This window comes from Alligator mississippiensis, chromosome 4, assembly GCF_030867095.1.
Source record: "Alligator mississippiensis isolate rAllMis1 chromosome 4, rAllMis1, whole genome shotgun sequence".
In the NCBI taxonomy this organism is placed as follows: Eukaryota; Metazoa; Chordata; order Crocodylia; family Alligatoridae; genus Alligator; species Alligator mississippiensis.
In genome coordinates, this window is record NC_081827.1 from 134,136,857 (window position 1) to 134,153,321 (window position 16,465).

The window sequence follows — 16,465 nt, forward strand, 5'->3', positions numbered from 1 at the left end:
GGGTAATTGAAGTCACCCATGACTACCAAGTGCCTTGCGCATGCGGCCTCTGTCAGTTCTCGAGAGAACTCCAGATCCAGCTCCTCCCCTTGGTTCAGTGGCCTGTAGTAAATGCCCACAGTTAGGTCTCTCTCACCCCGCCTTCCCCTCCCTCCCCCTCCCCCCCCCAGCTTGACCCAGAGGGTTTCAAGCTGCTTATCTTTGGAGCCAATGTCAGCCTCCAGAGAGGTGTACTGCTCTCTCACGTACAGAGCTACCCCTCTGCCTTTTCTCCCTACTCTGTCCCTTCTGTGCAGGGTGTAGCACTCTATGGCTATGCTTCAGTCATGCGAGGAGTCCCACCAGGTCTCCACGATCCCTACCAAATCATATTGCCCACTAGAGAGCAGGAGGACTAGTTCCTCCTGCTTATTCCCCATGCTCCTGGCATTGGTGTACAGGCAGTGAGGCCCTCAACTGACACCCTCGTATACCTGTGACACTGTGGGAGAACACTGGTCAAACACTATAATTATCTATTTGGCATATATTGAGTTACAAGCCTCTTTTGGTTATACCAACAGGGTTTATGAGTTTCATAGGGTGTGTCTACATGCGATGCTTTAGTGCTCAATAGACCAATCTACTGCACCGTAAAGTGTCACTGTCTATATGTGTGCAGCATTTACTGTACAGTAATTTATCATTCCAAGTCGCATTTTGGAGCCTACTGCTGAAGATAAAACTCTTGCTAAAGTAACAACATAATTGTAATGTCTTTTCATCCTTATTTTGGGACCCTAAGAGACAGTAAGGACCGCAGCAATGCTTTTGCACCGCACTGCCCCCACCCCCAGGGTACCCTATTCACACTCACACCCTGATATCCCTGCCTGCACCCTACATTATATGGGCCCCCTATAATACCTCCAACGTTACTCTCCCACAAACCCCAACTCACCACCTCTCCCCCATCCCAGGCCCGCATCTCCATCTTAGCTTCATCGCCTGCCTTCCTGTCCTGCCCAGCCTGGGGCCACAGGGCTATGCATACCTTTGAGGTAAGCACAGAAACCAGCCATTACAGGCAGGGAGTGTCCATGACATATGGTGGCAGCATATGCCTGGGGAGGGAAGGTGGGGACTAACAGTTCCTGAAATGGTGATGAGCTGCAGTCCTGCTTAGACACCTGGTGGCACTGCTCTGTACAATCTTCCATTGACTCTCCTAATGGTAACTATGGATTTTCAAACAAGTTCAGTCTTAGCTTTTTACAGACAGCTTTGTTTTGTTTTATTTTTTTTAGACTTCACAAGCAGGCACTTATAGCCTGTGTCCTCTTGGGCCATCTGTACATATAGAGACAGTTGGCAGCCCAGTATTAGGAAGACAGTATTAGGAAGTTTGTCACTGACTTAATGGAAGTCAGCTGTTTCACAATCTGAAACTTTTGTCTGGAGCCATCTGATTTGTTTAACAATAAATAGCAGAAATTTAAGAAGTGACCTTAATATGGGGAGAGGCACCCACCTCATTGCCATCTCTCCTGCAAAGGAAGGGAGGGGCTAAAATTCTGCAGCACTTGTCCCACAAAGTGCATGAGTGAATGTCTTAATAGTTTGTCACTTGCAGGGGGTAAGGCAAAGACTCAGGTATGACTATTTTCTAACATGATTAGGTTTGAAACCGCTTCCTCCACTGCAAGTGGTTTATATGCTGTGGCATGTTACATGTGCACATACCTCTCAGTAACCACTGCTGAAGGAGAAAAAACAGCTTCCTCTCAAAGGGCCCAGCTAGGTAAAAGTTTCTGTTGGGTGTAAAAGAGAAGTTGTTGTCTTTGCTGGCATACTGTACTCAAATGGTTGTGCCATTGTTACTGTTAAGTATATTGTCATATTGAATGAAATAGTTTGAATGTTTGTAAAGGTTGCCCATTAGCCAGTTTCAGGAAGAAGATAAGATTTATCTCCTTATCTAGTTCTTTGTTTTGGGGACTACGTGCAAAAGGTCCTGACTTTGCTTAAAGTCTTAATTTAAATTTCATCTTTTAGAAATCTTTTACAAAGAGAGTAAATATCCTGAATTCCAAGAGATCAAACCCTGAGGCCTTTTGACCAGGTTGGTAAGAAAAGGGCATTTGCAGTGATATGGAAGTTTCCCAAAGGTAATTTAAAATGCTCAACAAAGGTAAAAGAATCTGTTGAGTAAGATCCGAGCCCAAATTTGGGAGCAGTGATATATTGAGTAGGAGGAGCCCGCTGACGGCATCTCACTCAATAAAAACCGTAACTTACTGTCCCAATTTGGAGGTGACTATACTTGTAGAACAACGAAGGAAACATCGCAAGTATAGCCCGGGTCCAGACTGATCACCTGAACCACCCTCTCCATGAACACGAATCTCTTAGTTCACGCTGAAGCCGCGGAGCACCTGAAAGGGACTGAAGGAAGGGGACTTAGTCCTATCACTGCTGAAGCCAACCTATTGAATTGCATTGCTGAGCCCATTTCATTGAACCGTACTACTGAGGCCAACCCATTAAATCGTACTACTGAGGAATGAAACCATATTTTGGTATTTGGCTTCTTGGAATTCTAGGATTGTAAGTATAATATGAAAAATAATAGTATTGATTCAAATTTAACTTTTAGTTGTAATTGTAGTTGTTTTTGTAACACTAATTCTTATAGTATTGTTTGGGAAGGAAGTGCATTCGGAGCATTGTTTCTGATATATGTAATTATTGTGTTTTTAATGTTTGTGGTATTTCTTAAAGCTAAGCAGTGTTATATACGTAGCAAAGAGTTTTAAAATAAAATTGTGTTGTATAAATTAAGTGTGTAATCATTGTGAAATCGTGCAATCAGTTAACTACTCCCCCAGCCAGTGCATCAAAACGAATCAGTAAATTGTGTGGGATTTTCTCTATTCCATAACCCACTAGAGAGACATATCCCCCTTCACAGTAGCAAGTTTCCTTTTTCCAGGGATATGCAGCTTCCTGCAGCAATTGTTTTGTATTTCAGAAATTCGTCCACATGGCACATGCATTGCTATGTGCCTTGCTCCAAAAATTATAGCAAATGCTTGTCCCTAAATGCTCAAAGTACAAAATTGAGTTGCTCTAAATATCTTACACACTTCACTGAAGAAAATAAAGGGCAAATTTTATAATAATTCTTTCTTAGATCTGTCATAATCTTGGGCAGCACAAGTTGAACCTATCTCTTAATGAAGTAACATGATTATTATTACACAGTATTGCAGAATAATGATAAGTAATAGAAACAAATTGGATTATAGTAATGGTATACATAAATCATTCTTTACATCTGTTCCCAAAGCAATTGTGGGATAAGTTATTGCAGAAAAGGCTGTTCAACACAACAGAGGCTGCACTGCCACCTCTTCCTCTGACCAATAGCTGTTTTTCTTTGGCTAATTAACTAAATTACAAGTTTGCTTAGGAAACCCCTGTCATGCTTGAGGGGAGATGCTATGCTGCAAGGGAAATGTTAGCATGCTCATATTCAAGAATATGACTAAGAGAATCTGTGTTTTTGAATATGAGTATGCTAGTTTTCCAGATAAGAAAAAGTATCTTTCTTCCAAACAGGGACTACATGAAAACATTCATAAGTCTAAGCTACCTCACATGGCTATAAAGGGGCTCAATTCTGGGCCCTGTTTCAGTTGTTTTGCACTAGTGAAGCAGAAAATTCCACTCAGCCTGTGCCATGTAGGCTCCTAACTTCAAGTTTCTAGCTTAAACACTTCCCTTTGGCTCAAGAAGAAAACAACAGATGTGACATTTCCCATGGCCCAGATTGTCATGGTTTTTAACCCAGATCAAAAAAATTGCAGTACCAACACAGACACATATTGCCCTTCCAAGAGTTGTTCAGTGAATGGCAGCATGCACTGCTACCTCTCCACCACTAGGTGGCCAGCAAGGGCACATTCCAGTGCCTCTAGTCTTCCGAAGTTCCCTGGAGTTCCTTAGCATGGATGAATACACTTATTGGGTGATCTGGTGGGTGGGAGGGATGAGTTCAATTGTAGTAAGAGTGACCATTGCTACCCTTAGCTACCACTGCTAGTCCACTGCTACCACTATGACCATGAAGTGGACCAATACCAACTCCTTATCTTGCAAACCATGATTGTCCAGCACTGGGAACTCGGGACCCAGATGCTTTGGTCAAGGCACCTTCTGCAGTTTTTGCAAGCCAACATGGCTTTGGTATTCCACGACCTGAAAAAGGATTGACTCATGGGGATGATGGCCAGGCACTTGCTGGAGACCACAGAAAAGGCACACACCACTCATTCCACTCCCTGACTCTTACCATAGTAGGTTCACTCTCTCCTTCACCCCTCTTGACTGAAGGAACAGCTCTGAGGGGTTCCCATAGGGTGCTATACCTCTTCTGGGCCCAAGACAGCCCTCAGGAATTTCCTTCCCTCCCCAAAATCCTAGTGCACCCCAGAATTTCCACCACTAGCTGTTCTATGGAATGAAGTAGGGTAGTTTTGGTCAACTTCTATGGCAGAAGAAATAAAACCCCTTGACTATCACTGCAGGTTCCTTCTATCCTGGACAACGTAAGCCTGATAAGCTGTTTACTCTGAGTCTATTTATTGCTGTGCAAGGAAGACCAGTGATTTTTTTCTGCCCTTTTAGTGGAGAACACAACAGTCCAAGATGACTTTGAGTCATGGAAGGGGTGGGCCAGCTGCAATGGATTTTCTGAGAGGAGAGCCCTGTCCCAGAATGTAAAGTCCCTGCACATGGGCTACTTGAGAGTCTATTACCAGCATCTATTGCAGACCGACTGGGTTGCGATCAAGACTACCGTAGACCTGGCTCTTGTCTGATGCTCAATCAAATGCTGACACTCGCAACTGAATATGCAGTATTAGCACTGCTCAAAACATAAAATTTGAGATTGCTATGATCACCCATCAACTCACCCACTTTCACCTCCCCCAAACTGTTGGTGAATGTGGGTACTCTGGATCCTGGGACCACAATGGCTGACAATGGGGGTGGGGTCCAGCAGCAGCTCAGGCTTGAACTCTTTAACTTCAGACCCCCAAAACAATGCCACCATACCAGGTTTGGGACCATATTTGATATAGAGAAAGACAGGGGCTGCGCTGAGTGAACTGTGGGAATAGGGAAACTTTAGACTTCTACTAGGGGCTTGCACTGACTCCATGGGTGCACCAAGTAAAAAGCTTCTCCCCATTTTTCTGCTCCATTTCCTAACTCCAATCCCCACTCTCTTCCTACCCACATGTTTGCACTTGCTTACAATAAAGGGCTTTTATCTTTCCTAACAAATAGTTTACATTTTAGTGAAGGCAACAGCAGCAGCTTTCATAAAGGAGGGTGTGGATAAGGAGAAGGTGGGCACAGCTGGTCTGGGGGAGCTAGTCCCAGGAACATGAGAGTTGATTGGCAGCCACTGAGCAGTGAGTTGGATGGGAAGGATTGGAGTTGGACAGGTCACTGTGCTTCTTCTCACAATGCCTAGAGAAGGCCTTGTGATGGTTGCCATTCCACTCCAGATCCATCTCCATGTCCATGTAAAGGAAGTCCTCAGCTTCTGGGTCATCTCCTAGGTTGGCTCAGAGGTCGGCTATGATGACTGTATACAGCCCACCACCAACACAGTGGCATCCAGGGCCATGTCACTGTTCAAGGAGAAGTGGTACATATTCACAATGTAGCAAGGCTGTACACTCTCATCCCCTACTAAAACACAGGACAGGTCCTCATTGAAGATGCATGTCACCGTGCACGCACCAGACATGTGGTTGTCATCTCAGGGCCTCAGGTACCACTGATTCAGCACCTTGGCCTTTAAGCAGCATTGTTACTGGTCTCGTTTGTAACCACAGGCTGCCACTTCTTTGGCAGTCCATTTAAGACAACATGGTTGTAGTGGCTGGGCATGAGCACCCACTGGTTCCCCCCTTCTCCCTAAATATAGAGCAGGTACACAACCTTCTCCCAGTTCCAGCTGGTGCCACTCTTGAAGAGACCAGTGGAAGAGATCAGTGAGGCCATTGTTGATGTCTGCTGCTGGTTGCTTGGATATCCAATGTGGGTTGTTGTCACAGTGAGCAATAAATAGGCAGCTGAGGCCACTGGTAACCTGTCACTTCTGGACAGCAGAGATCTGCCCTGAGTGCCAGAGTAACTGCCCAAAGGGCAAGGGCAGCCAGGAGTTAGGGTAGGAGCAGTGCACTTTGGGATGTCGAGAGAAGTACCTGACCCACTTGTCACAGGATGCTGTACTGTGACAACCATAGAAATGTCCTTGTGATGTTCCATAGCAAAAGTTTAGTGTACATTTCCCAAAATACTTTAGCCAGGTTTGTCACAGCCATGCACATATGTACACGAGTTGAGGAGATTGGTGGGAGAGGCGCTGGGGTTCTCAAGGGCAGGGGAACTCAGTGCCCAAGATGAGTGGTCGTTCCTTAAGGAGACGATACTCAGGGCCCAAGGTGTGACAATCCCAACAAGAAGCAAGGGGGGCAAGAGTGCCCAAAAGCCCCCCTGGCTCACCAAGGACATCTGGGAATGCCTGGTTGCCAAAAAAGCAGCGTACACTCGGTGGAAGGGGGGGGGCTATCTCCAAAGAGGAGTATACCTCCACTGCTCGGGCCTGTAGGGGGGCTGTTAGGGGACATAGAGCTAGGACTAGCGTCCAAGATCAAAGATAATAAAAAGTCCTTTTTCAAATATATAGGGAGGATGAAGAAGGCACTGGGAAATGTGGGGCCTCTGCAAGATGAGCTGGGCAATCTGGTGGTTGCGCCAGAGGAGAAGGCAGACCTCTTTAACAAATTCTTCACCTCCGTTTTCTTGTGCAGGGACCGGGACTCCCCCACCGTGTTTCAAGACGGACTTGAGGGGAACGCCTCAAGACCTAAGGTTGAGCAGGACCGGGTTAGAGTGCTTCTGGAGGGGCTGGACGTGTTCAAGTCAGCAGGCCCAGATGCTCTCCACCCCAGGGTGTTGAGGGAGCTAGCAGGGGTTATTGCTGGGCCCTTGGCACGGCTTTACGAGCGCTCGTGGTGCTCAGGCCAGGTTCCAGATGATTGGAAGATGGCCAATGTGGTCCCCATCTTTAAAAAAGGGAGGAAGGAGGACCTGGGCAACTATAGGCCCGTCAGTCTTACCTCAATCCTGGGGAAACTCTTTGAGAACATCATCAAGGAGCACATCTGTGATGAGCCAGCATTGGGGATGATGCTCAAGGGCAACCAGCATGGTTTCATTAGGGGCAGGTCATGTCAGATCAACCTGATTGCCTTTTACGATCAGGTCACAAAAGCATTGGATGCAGATGTTGCTCTGGATGTAGTCTTTATGGACTTCAGCAAGGCCTTTGACACCGTCTCCTACCCATCCTCATTAAAAAACTAGGTGACTGTGGCATCGATGCCTACACAGTCAGATGGATTGCTAATTGGCTGAAGGTTCATACTCAGAGGGTGGTGATGGATGGGTCATATTCGACCTGGGGGGAAGTGGGCAGCGGAGTCCCCCAGGGCTTGGTTCTTGGGCCCGCACTGTTCAATTTCTTTATCAACAATTTGGACGACAGAGTGAAAAGCAACCTGTTCAAATTTGCTGATGATAGCAAAATTTGGGGTGAGGTGGGCACGTTAGCAGGGAGGGAAAGACTGCAGAAAGACCTGGATAGGTTGCAAGGGTGGGCTAACAAAAACAGGATGCGTTTCAATACGGACAAGTGCAGGGTGCTGCACTTGGGCAGTAGTAACCGGCAGCACACTTATAAGATGGGAAACTCCCTTCTTGAGAGCACAGAGGCAGAAAGGGATCTTGGAGTCATCATTGACTCCAAGATGAACATGGGCCGACAATGCGAGGTCACGGTCAGCAGGGCTAACTGGACCTTATCGTGCATCCACAGGTGCATCTCAAGTAGGGCCAAGAAGGTGATCCTCTCCCTCTACGTGACACTGGTCAAGCCACAGCTGTAGTACTGTGTCCAGTTCTGGGCGCCCCACTTCAAGAGGGATGTGGACAACATTGAGAGGGTCCAGAGGAGGGCCACCCGCATGATCCAGGGACAGCAGGGCAGACCCTACAATGAGAGGCTACGGGACCTGAACCTGTTCAGCCTTCACAAGAGAAGGCTGAGGGGGGACCTTGTGACCATCTATAAACTCACTAGGGGGGACCAGAAGGGTTTGGGGGAGACCTTGTTTCCCCTAGCATCCCCCGGGATAACAAGGAATAACGGCCACAAGTTGTTAGAGAGTAGGTTTAGATTAGACATCCGTAAGAACTACTTCACAGTTAGGGCGGCTAGGATCTGGAACCAACTTCCAAGGGAAGTGGTGCTGGTTCCTACCCTGGGGGTCTTTAAGAAGCGGCTCGATGCCTACCTGGCTGGGGTCATTTGAGCCCAGTTTTCCTCCTGCCCAGGGAGGGGGTCGGACTTGAAGATCTACAAGGTCCCTTCCGACCCTACTTCTCTGATTCTGTGATACACTTACAGTTTGCCATGGGACGGGATATGGGACAGAATGTTTTTTCCAGAGACAAATGTGATGCCCATCCATTAGAGAACAGACTGAAACAGTCTGAAGCAGGAAGGTCTGGAGAAACAAATCTTAGTGTAGTAGGCTATGCATTAAGACGTATATATTGCTCCTTTTTGTGTTAAAGCACTTTTTATCTGATACAACACTTTCTTCTTACTATTACTATTTGGAGTTGTACAGTCAACTGCATTAACTACTGGTCACAACCTGTTGTAGGGAAGGAAGCTTTGCAGGTACCAACCTCACTTAGTACTGCTACATAAGTTCACTTGTACAATAATACTAGGCCCAGGACCCAGTTCAAAAGTGAGAAGATTGTGGGATATCACTCTGGCCAGATGAAGGATCAAACAAAAATTATCATGGATACGGACAAGCTTCCATGAGGAGAGACTAAAATTGGTATTTTTCTTAAGCTTGGAAAAGAGAATGGAAATGGTATATTATAGAGTTTTATAAAAAACATGACTAGTGTAAAAAAATAAAAGGTCAGAGAACTGTTATTTACCGGGCATGTCTACACGTGCATTTATTGTGCAGTAACTTATTGCGCAATAAGTTACTGCGCAGTAAGCGGCCTTTAAATCGGTGTCTACAAATGCAGGTGTTACAGCACAGTAACGCTGAGCATGGCCTGACTAAGAACTGAAGTTAATTCCAAGTCAGTCCACACAAACAGGGTTACTGCGCAGTAGGGCATCTACACATGCCTTATTGCACAGTAACTACTCAGCTAGCAAATTTAGTGCAGGTAGCAAATTTACGCCCAAGTTGGCATATGTCACCATAGTTACTGCACAGTACGGGCGGGCATCTACTGTGCAGTAATTTTTGGATATGGTGCAGTGACCTACTGTATCTCTCCTCTGGCCTCAGTCAGTACACTCTCTTTCTCAGTCTAGTACTCCTGAATTAGTGCTCTCTCTCTGGCCCCCAGTTACCCGTCCTTAACTAGAGCACTCCCTCTCTCTCCCTCTTTGTCTGGCTCCCATGTAACAGTCTTCAGTTAGGGCTTTCTTTCACTGGCCCTCAGCCAGAGCTCTCTCCCTGAATGACCCCTATGCATTGGCGACATGTAGGGGGTGCATGCAGGTGCACATGCACCCCCTGAGATTGGCTGTGTCCCCCTGAGAGAAACACCGGTGGCACTTCTGGGTTTGCCACCAGGCAACCCGGCCGCAGGCTGCTGCAGTAGGGGGGAGAGGTGTGCCGGGCTCACAGCCAGCCCAGCACAGCAGACAGGTAGGTAAGGTTTCTTTTTGGAGCGGGGGGAGATCAAGACCCCCACAGTTCAGGAGGGAGAAGGGTAGGGGTAGGGATGAATCATTCACCCCCACCTCTGCCCCGCTCCCTGCTGCACTGTGGGGATTGTCCCACGACCCAGCCAGGCTAGGCCATGGGGCAACTGGAGCCCGGTGGCTCCTGCGGTAGAGCCAGGGGAGGGGCGGCACATTCCCCCAACACCTTGGCTCCAATGCACCGTGGCCCTGGATGAGCCACTGGGCTCTGCTTGCCCCACGACCTGGCCCAATCAGGGCCCCGTTCACTGTGAATGGAGCCCTGGCCAGGCCAGGTCATGGGACAAACAGAGCCTGGTGGCTCCTGCAGAGTCATGGCACCGGGGAGTCAAGGGGAACACATGGCCTCTGCCCTCCCCCCAATCTTTGCACAGGGCAAGGGCGGGCTGCAGCTGCGAGGCGAGCTGGGCTCTGCCTGCTCCACACCTCACTGAAGCCTTTGAAAGTGGCATGGCACAACGCCATATGTCTTGCTGCCCAGACCACCCAGCAGTGGGACACACATGGCAGCACGCCCTTGCCCCATGCAAAGATCAGAGGTGGGGCATGTGCCCCTCTTGGCTCCCTGGCACCGCAACTCTGCAGGAGCCACCAGGGATGACTTAGGGTGGGGCGGGGGTCCTGGGGGCTCTGTCTCCTCTGACCCAGTGGCACAACCGAAGCTGGCCCTGCTCCAGCTCCACCCTGTTACCTGTCAGCTCTGTGTTCCTGAGGGAGCCCCGGCACCCAGCTTGCTGGACTTACAAAGGACTTTTTCTATTCTACCGCCCCCCCCCCCCCTCATTTAACCAGAACTAAGCAGAAGAAAAGTTTAACAGGCATCTCGGGCCGTACATTCCCTGGTCCCAGTATGGGAGGCCTATTTAAACTTGATTGACTAAAACTTGATTGCCGGGTTAGGGAATGGTGAGGCAAGAGACTGAGTCAGAGGGGATATGGGTGACATTTGAACAATGGTTAAGGGTTCATCACAACATCCAGTCCATTGGAGCCCTAACCACAAATACTATCATACTTTTCCTGGGATGACTGGTGGAAGTCCTTCCCACAAAATTTATGAAAACTCCAAGTTTCATAAACTCCAAGTAATCCCCTTAAGTATATTAAAAAACTACAGTAAGATCTGAAAGTCATGCAAAGCTGAGGCTTATTCACAACAGGTAAAATACAAAATGCTGGCTTCACAGTGCAAGCATAGCCAAGCCACCTGAGAAGAAACAATGTGATATCCCTTCCACTATATCTTCTATATTCATAATAATTTCAAGCTGGCTCCTAGGTGTCTGGTTACTCCTTAAAACTTTATGTTTTTTCTGGTTATTACTCAGTTTCTTAAGATGTTCTAAACCAGATAACCCCCTGTCACTGAAAAAGGTAATTCATTTAAATTGAAACTGTTTATATAACAGGATTTTCCCTGTTAATTATGGCTTGGGACCCTCTTGACTTACACAATTAAAAGAATGCTTTGAAGAGGCTGGACTAAGGGTATAAGAAAGCTGTAAAGCAGCAAACAGAATGCTTCAAGAGAGAGAAATCTCTCTGACACCATCTGCAGTTGTTCTGAAGAAGCTGGGATAAACAGATCATTTCCCTTCAATGATCATGCTAGGAACTTTACTTGTCAACAAAACACCTGAATGCCTTGGAACAGTGAGATCCCAGCTCTTGCTCTCTCTTTGTCTTTCTCCCTCTTTCTTTTACTTTTTCTCTCTAGGCATAGCTTTCTGAACCTGAATTTTATTACTTAAGCTTGAGCTAGGTTTCCCCAAATACTCAATTAAACCAGGGTAATATTGTAATTATTTTTGTTTGTTTTTCCTTGCATGTCTATTACTACTAGTACCATTATACATTTTGTATGCTTAGCAATAAATAACTTTTATAGTCAAACTGGTGGTAATCGGGTGTATTTTTCCTCTCTACTTCCCCTTCCCTACTTACTCTGCAGCAACGCTTCTTTTACCTAAGTCAAAGATTCCTGTGAAGCCCGAAAATACTGTGGGATCCACTCATCAAGAGGCTACCACTACTAGGACAGTTAGGGCAAAAGATTGGGATGTGCTGAGTTTGAGACACATAAGGGGATCAGCTTGTATAGGCTGATTGACCCGGTTTGGCTCAAACATGCCCTAATGAAATGAATGCTGGCCCATGAGGGTGTCAGCTGGACACCCAGCCTGATTCAGAGGTATTCTGTTCACCTCTGTGCTTGTGTCTGACTGCATTTTATTGTTACCTTAATGAACTGATTCCTGGCATATGAGGCTGTCAGCCTGTACATGCTGATCAACACAGCTGGGTCAGGCATGTCACATTAATCTGTGAGTGTGTATGTATTGGAGTGATTTGGTGGCTGGAGGAACCCAGCCTCATTGAAGCTGAGTCCTGCAAGATAGCTCCATTGTGGGTGAGGACTTGCAGAAGGGAGAGATACAGCTCCATATAGAAACACAAGTAACATAAGCAGCAAATTGATAGAATTACAAAGAAATGTAACCCTAATAAATGAGCACACCCCAAAGTGATGGGCAAATCTGGTAACAGCCCTCCCCCCACCCAAGTGGTGCGGGACTGTGGCTGGACTACAGCTGGTGTGGGGAGGCAGCCAGGGCCAGTGCAGGGCTGTGGGGCGGTGGACGCTGACACCGGGCAATGACCCCTGGTGTGGGGGAAGGGACAGCCTCATGGGTGCAAAGGACCCTGGCCCTGAGTCTGATCCCTGCCCAGTGCCAGCCTCAGCCTTGCTCCCTACCCACCATAGCCCTTTCCCTTCCCCACCATGCCTGCCCCTACAGACATTTGCATGAGGGAGCAAGTGTGCACATGCGCACTTGCTCAGCCTCCCGCCTCCCCAAATTTTTTTCTCCTTCCATCTGTGGACCCCCAATAGGTGATCAACCGCTGGGGGACACCCACCCCGGTTGGTGATTTGCCGGTGGTGCCCCCCCAGTATTAGAAGGCATCAGTCGCCCATGCCCCTATGTACCAATTCTAAGTTAGGCCTTTCAGTCACCACCCTTATGCTCAGGCCTCTCTCTCAGCCCTTCCAGTTCTAAGTTAATTAGACAAATCTACAATGCCTCCCCTGACACACACAGTGGCCTCCCTACTCCCCACCCCCAGCCATCCCTCTGCCTCACAGGAAAAAACCACAAGAAATCAAACATAAACAACTTCTTTCCTGCTGGTCTCTCTATTCCAGGAGTGTTCCTTCCATGAGCCTAGAATGGACCAACCTGAGGCTCCATCACAGAAGCCAGGCTTATGTACCCTTTGCTCCTTCCATTATAGTCACATGTGCCCTGTCCTTTGTATAACAGGGCACGGGGGGGTTGCTACCTCACAGCCTGCTTGCTGTAGCAATGTACTCTCTCTACTCATGTAACAGGGGCTAGGGGCCCCCTATTACAGGGGCACCCAATGAAATTATCAGATACCAGGTTTAAAACAAGCAAAAGGAATTATCTTTTTTTTTTTTTTTTTTTTTTACACTGTGCATGAGTAATATGTAGAACTTATTGTCAAAAGATGTTGTGAAGTCCAGTAGTATAACTAGTTTTAAAAGATTAGACAAGTTCATAGAAGATGGGTCCATCAGGAACTACTGAAAACAACGATGAGAAATGTAGATTCTGTCTTACAACATCCATTAAACCCAAGAGTGCTGGTGACTTGCTGAGTATAACAGGGATGGATCACTCTACATCTACTACAGGGCAGATGTAATCATGATAATAATGGCAATATAGCTAAGAAGAGGCTATTTATTAAAGTCTTGGTGGTGGTAGCAGTCCCTCAATACAAGGACAATTTTCCAGTAAATAGAGAAGTCATTGGTGAATCCACAGAAGACTGAGGCAAATCTGAAATCTGCATATTTGACTGCAGACATGGCAAATGACTCCAGGAGTAGGTCTTGGTGATGCCAGGTCATGGCTCTTTCCCGTCAGGGGTGACGTGTAGGGGGTGTATGCGGGTGCATGTGCACCCCCTGAGTGTGGCAGTGCACCCCCTACAAAAGGTGCTGCTGACAGTTTCAGCAGAGCCTGTGGGTGGTCACCTCTCGCCACCCTGCCGCCAACACTGCTGGCAGTCCACAGTTCCTGCTGGCTGCCGCTGATGCTGCCAGCGGTGGCAGCGGGTGGTAGCCGATCCTTTGTCAGTGCTCACCACCTGCCTCCCACCTGCCGCCAACAGCACCGGCAGTGTCTGCAGAAGCTCCCCACTCACCGCTGCTGCATTCCCGCTGCTACTGTGCTCCTGTTGCTGCTGTACCCCCCCCCCCCCCCCAGCCGCTGGGGGCACGTGTTGTTCATGTTTCTTTTTGTCTCTTTCATCTATCCAACTCTATAGTGAGCCGTTTGCTCAATATGATTGATGCCTTGTCATACATCACAATGCCACCAGAGATGATTCAGGGCTTGAGCCTCCCAAGTATTGATGCTAATATTGCATTTCTTCAGATTGGCCTTCAGGGTGTCCTTAAAACTCTTCTTTTCCCTACCCCTAGAGGCAAAAGAAATTTCACAAGACCATTGATGAGTTGGGAGTATAGGATCTGTTTTGGGAGCTGGTTGTCAGGCATCCTCGTTGATGGTAATATTACAAAAGTTTTCAAGTGTTTCTGATATGTTATCTAAGTTTCACACCCATGCAACAGGATAGGGATAACCATAGCCTAGCAGAGAAGTTTGGTTTGGGCCTGATGCCATGGTCAAACACATGGTTTCAGAGACAGCTAAAAGCAACACTGACAGATTTTATCTAGTGTTTTATATCATCACCTATGTCTATTTTTTGGTGAAGGTGGCAACCCAGCTAGGGGAAATGGTCAACATTCTCCAAGGATTGACCTCTAATTGCAATATGTGGGGGAGAAGCTAGTTGGTTTGGGGTGAGTTGGTAAAGTATCTTTGTTTTTGTGAAGCTGACACTGAGTACAAACATTCATAAGCTTCACAGCAGCAGCAAGAGTGACCTGGAACTCATCAATTGAGTGGCCATACACAACAATCATCAGCATATTGAAGGTCAGTCATAGAGGTGTTGGTTATCTTGGATTTGGAATGTAACCAGCTGATGTTAAAGAGATTCTCATCCATGTCATACTAGATGCTGACTCCAGGTGGAAGTCTATCAGCAAAGAGATGTGGAATAGTTGTGATAGAGATGGAAAAAAGAGCGATGATGCAATCACACATCTTTCCTTGACTCCAGTTCTAATGATGAAGGGGTTAATTTCTGAGCCATTTCTTAGGACTGTTGTTGTCATGTTGTTGTGAAGAAGTCTGATAATGGTGACAAGTTTTGTCGGCATCCAAATCTCATCAGGATCTCCCATAGGGCCTCTCTGTTGGTTGAATCAAAAGCCTTGGCAAGGTGCATGTAAAGATCTCATGGCACTTCTGCTGCTGTCTAGCAACAACGATCATATCTGTTGTACCTCTGAGTGGTCTGAAACCACAATGGGACTCAGGTAGAAGTTCCTCAGCTAGGAAAGTGAATTTATTGAGGAGAATACAAGCTAGGATTTCCCCAACTATGAACAGGAATGCAATAACACAATAATTGCTGCAATCCGATCTATCTCCTTTCTTGAATACAGTAACAATTCTGGCATCTCTCAAGTCACTGGGAATCTGTGTTTCCAGGTTTTCATAATAACATGTAATTGATGAGAGAGCTTTTTCCACCTTGCTTATAAAATTCAGCTGGTAGTCCATCAGGATGACATGTTTTGTTGCTCTTCATCTGCATATATGGCTTTCAAGGCCTCTTGATAAGTTGGTGGAGCTGCAAAGTAGTCCTTAATGAGGTATTGTGGAATGGCTTCAATGGCAGTGTCTTCAACATTGGAATCTCAGTTCAGGAGCTCTTGAAACTGCTCCTTCCATAATATGTTGATGTTGAAGCTGTCTTTAAAGAGCACTGTTGTATCCTTTGACCTCAAAAGGGACAGGTGTTTTCTATCCAGGTTTAACTTGCATGTGTAGGCTGTGACCCTGAGGCTGGGAGACAGCAGCAGCTGCTGCTGCTGCTGCTATCTCTCAGCTGCAGGGGTGCCACACTCCATATGCAGCCAGCTGAGAGTCCCACAGCTGACAGGACTCTCAGTGCCAGCTGCGCCCTACATGCAGCCAGGGCTGAGTCCTGTCAGCTGTGGAACTCAGCCCTGGCTGCACATGGAGTTCCTCCTGCACCAGCAATAAGGCATGATAGGGTCCTATGCTGGATCCCACAATCACTCCATCTGCCATGCATGTGTGGCATGGCAGGAGGTATAATTGTGTGGATTGTGTATTAGATCCCATTGTGCTTTTATCGACATGTATAGAGGGGTACTCAGTCTCACATTTTCCTTTGGATCTTGGATTTAATGTGGCAATAAATGTCTTGCTTCTATTTAGAGTTGTAATTCTGCCAATCTCTGAAGGCTCTCCTTTTTCTGTCAGTGACCGCTTGAATTTCCCTATCATTCTCACTGAACCAGTCCTGATGTTTCTTTGTGGAGTAGCCTAGAGTTTTGGACATGGATATTGTGACAGTCCCAAGCACACACTGTGATGTAGTCAATTAGGTGCAAGTGTT